This window comes from Cervus canadensis, chromosome 25, assembly GCF_019320065.1.
Source record: "Cervus canadensis isolate Bull #8, Minnesota chromosome 25, ASM1932006v1, whole genome shotgun sequence".
NCBI lineage: Eukaryota > Metazoa > Chordata > Mammalia > Artiodactyla > Cervidae > Cervus > Cervus canadensis.
Genome location: NC_057410.1, coordinates 31,833,193 through 31,841,423, shown reverse-complemented (window position 1 = coordinate 31,841,423; position 8,231 = coordinate 31,833,193). Strand labels below are relative to the sequence as shown.

At 41.2% G+C, this 8,231-nt stretch overlaps 1 non-coding gene across 1 annotated transcript; it reads left to right on the top strand.

The window, feature by feature from the left end:
• The first annotated feature begins 7,719 nt into the window (after positions 1–7,719).
• TRNAG-GCC lies at positions 7,720–7,790 on the top strand. Its single transcript has one exon. It is a non-coding gene; the product is annotated as a tRNA-Gly (tRNA).
• Positions 7,791–8,231: the final 441 nt, after the last annotated feature.

The following is an 8,231-nucleotide window of genomic DNA, read 5'->3' as shown; positions in this document are numbered from 1 at the left end:
TAGATTTTTTGATGATGGCTATTCTGATTTGTATGAAGTGAGAGCTTACTGTAGTTTTGATTTGCAGTTTTCTAATAATTAGCAACAGTAAGCATCTTTTCTTGTGTTCTTTGGCCATCTGTATGTCTTCTTTGGAGAAATTTAGATCTTCTACCCATTTTTTTTTTAGTTTTTTTTTAATTGAGCTGCATAAGCTGTTTATATATTTTAGAGTTTAATCCCTTGTCAGTTACATCATTTGCAAATATTCTCTCCAATTCTGTGGGTTGTCTTTTCATTTTTTTTTTTATTATTTCCTTTGAAATGAAAAAAGCTTTTAATTATGTCCCATTTATTTTTGTTGTTGTTGCTATATCCAAAAAGACATTGCTAAGATTTATGTCAGAGTTCTAAGAATTTTATAGCATCCGGTCTTACCTTTTAGTCTTTAATCGATTTTGAGTTTATTTTTGTTTATGGTGTTAGAGAATGCTCTAATTTCCTTCTTTTACATGTGGCTGTCCCCTTTTCAGCAGCACTTACTAAAGAGACTGTCTTTCCTCCAACGTATACTCTTGCCTCCCTTATCACAGATTAATTGACCACAGGTATGTGAGTTTATTTCTAGGCTTTCTATCCTGTTCCATTGATCCATAAGTCTGTCTTTATGCCAGTACCATACTGTTTTGTTTACTGTAGCCTTAATCCCTATCAAATTATCAATGGCATTTTTTGCAGATATAAAACCAAAAAAATCTTAAAATTTGTGTTGTACCACACAAGACCCTGAATAGCCAAAGCAATCTTGAGACAGAAAAACAGAGCTGGAGAAGTCAGGCTTACTGACTTCAAAAAACATGCATTTTAAACAAACACTTCAGGTACTTCTCTTTTAAAAATTTACTGATATATAAGGCATGTGCCATCAAATTCACCCATTTAAAGTACACAGTTCAATGGCCTTTAGTATATGCAACCATTACCACAATCAATTCTAAAACACTTTTATTATCCCCCAAAGAAACCCCATATACTTTAGCAGCCACTCCCCAATTCCCACTCCCCTGTCCCAAGTGTGACAGTCACTGGTGATAGTCACTGGTCTATTTCTGTTTCTATAAACTGACCTATACTGGACATTTCATGTTAATGCAGTCATACAATATGTGGTCCTCTGTGATCAACTTCTTTCACTTAATGTTTTTAAGATTCTTTGATGTTGTAGTGTGCATCAATACTTCATTTCTTTTTATGCCTGAACAATGTTCCATGGTGTGGATATATCATATTTTATTTTCCCACTCATCAGTTAATGAATATTTGAGTCATCGTACCACATATGGTGTTGCCTACTATAAATGATATTACTATCGACATGCAGATACAAGTTTTTGAGTGGAGCTGCATCTTCATTTCTCCTGGTTTTGCATCTAGGAACGTAATTTCTAAGTCACAGGGTAATTTTATGCCTAACTTTCTGAGAAACTGTCAGGCTGTTTTCTACAGTAGCTGCCAACATTTACATTCTCACCTGCAAAGAATGAGGGTTCAGATTTCTTCTCAACCTCACCACATCCTTACCTGCCTTTTAAAATTCTAATCATCCTAGTGAGTATGAAATGGTGTCTCATTTTTGCTTTGATGTGCATTTCCCTAATGGCTAATGCAGGTGCTTCTTCTAAAATTTGAAAAGCTTTGGTACACTGCCCCATAATATGTGATGGAGTTACCTGTCTCATGGTCCCTGTGTGTGTGTGCGTGCATACTAAGTCATATCTGACTTATGACACTTGAGTCATATCTGACTCTTTGTGATCCTGTGGACCATAGCCCACCAGGCTCCTCTGTCCAAGGGATTCTCCAGGCAAGAACACTGAAGTGGGTTGCTGTGCCCTCCTCCAGGGGATCTTCCTGACCTAGGAATCAAACCTGCATCTCTTATGTCTACCTGCACTGGCAGGTGGATCTTTACCACTAGTACCACCTGGGAAGCCCCCTTATGGTCCCTACTAGACAGTAAACTTGCAGAAGGCCTGGAGTGCACTGCCTGGCTGCCTAGATCCCTTTCAGCATTGCCCAGAGCCTGTCACATTACAGATGCTGCATAAACAGGAGGGAACTTCTATTAAGGGCCTGTACTGTGTCAGGCATAGATTATACAAATTAACTCATTTAATCATCAAAACAACCATTTGAGGGAGGATCATCATTACTGCTGTCTTACAGATGAAGAAACTGAGGCACAGAAAAGTTAAATAACTTGCTTGTATTTGAACTCAGGTTGCATGATGCCAGACTGAACTGCCTCCCTCAGTAAGTACCTCTTGAATAAATGAATGAATTTCAAACTCTGAAAAAAGGAGGAGACCACAGACTGCAGAGGCAGGGCTCACTCCATTATCCATTCGCCTGAACAGCCATGTTTCTGGAAGAACAGCACTGGGAATTTGAACTGCCTTGCTCCTGTGAGTGACATCAGGACACTTCACCTCAGTTCCTGGTGAAGGACATGGACAGTGACACTGGCTTGCATTTTTTAAACCAGATAGATGCTAATCCTGATCCCAAGCCCTTCCAGGAAGTATCCACGGTGGAGAATGGAAACAGACTTGAACTTTAGGTGTGCACTGGCAGTGAGGTTGAAAGGTGGAAAGAAGTCTCTGTAGCTCTGAATGCAGCTATTTTATACCAAATGTCTCCTCTTGAAAATAGGCATGCTACACATCTGCTCTGAATAGCCAACATGATTTTCTGCATCCTGTACAGGGTAAATCCTTCAACATATCCTACCAAGTATCACAGTTTTTGGCAACTTAGAAAATGATACTGTTTCAGTCCAAGCCAGGATGCATGGGTTGGTAAGCTGAGCATGGGTTAGATTTCAGCTCACACTAGCCCACTTGGCTGGGCATGCTTGTGCAGTGCCCAACCTGATCATCCATATATGGTCTATTAACATCCTATTAGGGAGTTTCACCCTGGTGAATACGGCAATCTTGACAGTTAGGAAATAACTTGTTGTTCAGTTGTTAAGCTGTGTCCAACTCTTTGTGACCTCATGAACTGTAGCAGGCCAGGCTTCCCTGTCCTTTACTACCTTCCAGAATTTGCTCAAACTCATGTCCATTGAGTCAGTGATGTAATCTCACCATCACATCCCCTGCCCTTCCTTTTGCCCTCAGTCTTTTCCAGCATCAGGATCTTTTCCAGTGAGTCAGCTCTTTGCATCAGGTGGCTAAAGACTGGAGCTTCAGCTTCAGCATCAGTCCTTCCAATGAATATTCAGGGTTCATGTCCTTTAGGATGGGCTGGTTTGTCCCCTTGCTGTACAATGATCTCTCAGGAGTCTTCTCCAGCACCACAATTCAAAAGCATCAATTGTTTGACTTATGGTAGGTTAAGGAAATTATCAAATAAGTCAATTATCTGACCTATAGTAAGTCAAGAAAATAACTTACTGTAAGTCAAATAATGGATTGATCAAACCTCACAGCTCTTTATAATCTGGATGAAAGAAATCAGCAACAAATGACTGACAGAGACTTTGTCTGACATATGGGCTATCAGTTCAGTTCAGTTCAGTCACTCAGTCGTGTCCAACTCTCTGCGACCCCATGAATCGCAGCACGCCAGGCCTCCCTGTTCATCCCCAACTCCCGGAGTTTACTCTAACTCATGTCCATTGAGTCGGTGATGCCAACCAGCCATCTCATCCTCGGTCATCCCCTTCTCCTCCTGCCCCCAATCCCTCCCAGCATCAGGGACTTTTCCAATGAGTCAACTCTTTGCATGAGGTGGCCAAAGTATTGGAATTTCAGCTTCAGCATCAGTCCTTCCAATGAACACCCAGGACTGATCTCCTTTAGGATGGACTGGTTAAATCTCCTTGCAGTCCAAGGGACTCTCAAGAGTCTTCTCCAACACCATAGTTCAAAAGCATCAATTTTTCAGGGCTCAGCTTTCCTCACAGTTCAACTCTCACATAGAATCTGATAAATCCAGGCAGACAGAATCCAAGCCAAAGCTATAATTTGAAGCCAGCCTCATTCATCTTGACTTCAGTACCTAATCCAGAATGCCCGGGTACCCTTGGAGTCCTGAAAGATAGAATACCAGTGAAGAGCTGAAGATTTTGCAATTCAGGACTGCAGGCAGCCTACTCACCAAGGAGCCAGACTAACTTCCAGAACACAGCTTGTTTCCTAGGCAATGGACGGAGCCATCTACGACACAGACTTTTTCAGGTAGCGCCACTAAGGTTCTAACCAATAGCCAACCACACAACCACGTTTGCCTCCTGGAAGCAGCTCCAGGAAGCTGGCCATGGGAAGTAGGAGTAGGTGAGAGGCTGTACAAGTTACCCAAGCATCTGTGAGAGGAAATAATGACATGGAGTGACATCCACTGTTATTTGTGTCTCTCCAAATGCCTGAGCCCACTGACACGCACTCCAAATGACATGGCATAGTTGTGGCTTGCTGAGGGACTGTGGTTACAGATGGAATAGAAGTGTTCAGAGAGATGAAGAGAAAGACTGGAAGACTCAGTGTGGGCCGAGAGAAAGAGCCACATACTGTAGTGGGCAGTATGCAAATACAGACACAAACCTAATAACAAAAATAATTATTTATGATAAATAATAAAATTATTAATAAGTTGCTGAACCTGTTCTATACCCTTTATTCATGTTATCTCACTTGTATTTTAAGGCACATCACAGTCCTCAGAAGTGACTATCACTTGTAAGCTTCTTATAAGTGAGGACACTGAAGCACCAAGAGGGTAAATAACTTACCCAAGATCACACAGCTTGTAAGTAGTGGAGCCTGGATATGGAACAAAAGACCCAACCAGCTGAGCCCTGCCCAAATCTCTGACTCACAGAATCATGAAAAACAACAACTTGCTGGTTTCAAGCCATTGAGTTTTAGGGCTGTTTGTCATAGAGCAATAGAAAACTGCCCTGATGGAACTTATAATTTAATAACAGTAACAAACAAGTGAAAAAACACATAGATGTGTACTCATGCATTTAATACATAGTAAAGGAGAAAGAACAGAATTGTTCCTTCATTGCATTTTGTTGTTGCTTTTCAGTCACCAAGTTGTGTCCAAACTCTTTGTGACCCCATGGACTGCAGCACACCAGGCCTTCCTGTCCCTCACCATCTCCCAGAGTTTGCCCAAGATCATGTCCATTGAAACAGTGATGCCATCCTACCTTCTCATCCTCTGTCACCCTCTTCTTCTTCTGCCTTCAATCTTTCCCAGTTTCAGGGCCTTTTCCAATGAGTCGGCTCTTTGCATCAGGTGGCCAAAGTACTGGAGCTTCACCTTAAGCATCAGTCCTTCCAAAGAGTATTCAGGGTTGATTTCCTTTAGGACTGACTGGTTTGACCTCCTTGTAGTCCAAGGGACTCTCAAGAGTCTTTCTCCAGCACCACAGTTCCAAAGCATCAGTTCTTTGGTACTCTGCTTCCTTATGTTCCAACTCTCATATCCATATATGACTACTGGAAAGACCATAGCCTTGACTATACAGATATTTGCCGCAAAATGATGTCTTTGCTTTTTAATGTCCTGTCTAGGTTTGTCATAGCTTTCCTGCCAAGAAGCAATCATCTTCTAACTTAATGACTGCAGTCACCATCCACAGTGATTTTAGAGCCCAGGAAGAGGAAATCTGTCACTGCTTCTGCCTTTTCCCCTTCTATTTGCCATGAAGTGATGGGATCCAGGTGCCATGATCTTAGTTTTTTTATTTTTTTTTTTTATTTTTTTAAATATTGAGTTGTAAGCTGGCTTTTTCCCTCTCTTCTTTAACCCCCATCAAGAGGCTCTTTAATTCATTTTCATTTTCTGCCATTAGAGTGGTATCATCTGCATATCTGAGGTTGTTGATATTTCTCCTGGCAATCTTGATTCCAGCTTGTAATTAATCCAGCCCAGCATGTTGCATGATGTGCTCCGCATGTAAGTTAAATAGACAGGGTGACAAATACAGCCTGTCATACTCCTTTCTCAATTTTGAACCAGTCAGTTGTTCCATATAAAGTTCTAACTGTTGCTTCTTGACCTGTATACAGGTTTCTCAGGAGACTGGTAAGATGGTCTAGTATTCCTGTCTCTCTAAGAGGTTTCTACAGTTCGTTATGGTGTGCACAGTCAAAGGCTTTAACGTAGTCAATGAAACAGAAGGAAGTGTTTTTCTGGAATTCCCTTGCTTTCTCTGTGATCCAATGATGTTGGTGATTTGATCTTTGGTTTGTCTGCCTTTTCTAAACCGAGTTTGTGCATCTGGAAGTTCTCAATTCAATTACTGCTGAAGCCTAGCTTGAAAGATTTTTAGCATAATGTCACCAGCATGGGAAGTGAATGCAGTTGTCATTGCATTTATTTCATATGTAATAAGTATAACTTTCATGGTCATTCAGAGCACTGGTAACAAGATTATCCTTTTTCCATTCTTCGAGTCTACCTTGCCTACTTTGCAGGTAGGCAAATTACTACCTTTCTGGGCCTTGGTTTCTCCATCTGTGAAATGGGCATGGTAGCATTCATCCTGTCTGCCTCATAGGCTCCTCTGAGGATGAAATGAAACAAGAAACAAAAGTGCTATGATTGCTGAAAAGTCCTCAAAAAACTGCATCATAACAAGATAAATGTTCCCTTGTGCTAAAAGTGCTTAACTGCTTTATAATTTATTCTCTGAAATGGAAACATCTGGCCAAGGAAACTTGAAAGAAGCAGAAACCTTTCTGACCAAAGCAATTGCATCTAATAGCTGGTCTCTGGAGTCTCCTCCTTCGGCTCTGATTTGCCCATTACTTTGAGTTGTATTTTGAAATATGTCAGCCTTGCTTTTTTGCACATCTGCTTTTTCTATTTTTACTCTAGACCAGAATAGAGAAAGAAACCATTATAAATGGTAAATATCCATTCTTGGGCGTTCCATCATATATATATATATAAATCTCTCCATGAATTTATTCATCAATATATCTTCTAATTGTAGAAACTGGAGTGAAGCAGAATTGTAGAGGAATTTTATAAGGAACCTCAGCAAGGTGTAATTATTATATGGGTAAATGAGATTTCCACCTGGGTTATGAAACAGTGAACCCAGGAGCCAAATCCAGTCATGTCTTCTCCCTGTTTAAAAATTCCTTAGTGACTTCCCAATGCCCTCTATATAAAGACCAAGCTCCTTGACATGCACTGAAGTCCAGCCATGATTTTGCTCTTGCTTTCTACCTGCCCCGCCCAGCCTTGCCTCTCACCACTCATGCTCTTGGGCTTATGACCTGTTGATGCAGGTGTCTCATCCCCAGGTTTGACATAAGCTATTTCCTTCACCCTAGTACACCACCCTCTTCCATCTTTGCCTCATCTACCCTTCACTTTTCAGGTCTAACTTTAGATGATCTGAGAAATCTTCCCTAAACCCCTAAGACTGTTTGGTTGTTGCTCATCCAGGACCCTTTAACCCCTTTTCTCTAAGGTAGTTTCACATTGTAATTTCCAGAAGGTAAATGACACAGCTCTCACAAACATACATCATGAGCCTATTCATTAGTAAGGGTGCTAGCAGGGTAATAAAGTTGAGTCAAAGGAACATAAAAGAAACTGATTTATATGTGGTAAGTAAAAGGAAGAATGTTGATATAAGACTGCTATTTTAGATCCAAAACTGGGCATATTACAACGTGCTATAGGCAATAAGGTGCGTGGCACTTGGGTGCATGGGTGGTTCAGTGGTAGAATTCTCGCCTGCCACGCAGGAGACCCAGGTTTGCTTCCTGGCCCATGCAGCCACAGTGTCCCCTTTGTGGGCTTCCCCGGTAGCTCAGACAGTAAAGAATTTGCCAGCAGTGCAGGAGACCTGGGTTTAATCCCTGGGTTAGGAAGATCCCCTGGAGAAGGAAATGGCAACCCACTCCAGTATTTTTGCCTGGAGAATTCCAAGGACAAAGGAGCCTGGTGGGCTACAGTCCATGGGGCCTCAAAGAGTCCAACACGGCTGAGTGACTAACACACACAGGCAATAAAATCATAACCCTTAGAAGCTATCTTTTCCAATGAACAAAAATTGTTTGCATCTTATCGATTTCCTGCCAGTTAAGATCTCACTTTTCAAGGACTTGATCTTAACTTGTGTAGTAGTAGTTAGCCAAATCAAGGCTGTCAGAAGACCTAGTATGACATTGAAAAGATACACTGTCATCTTTCTGGAAAAAAATGTTTTATTACCA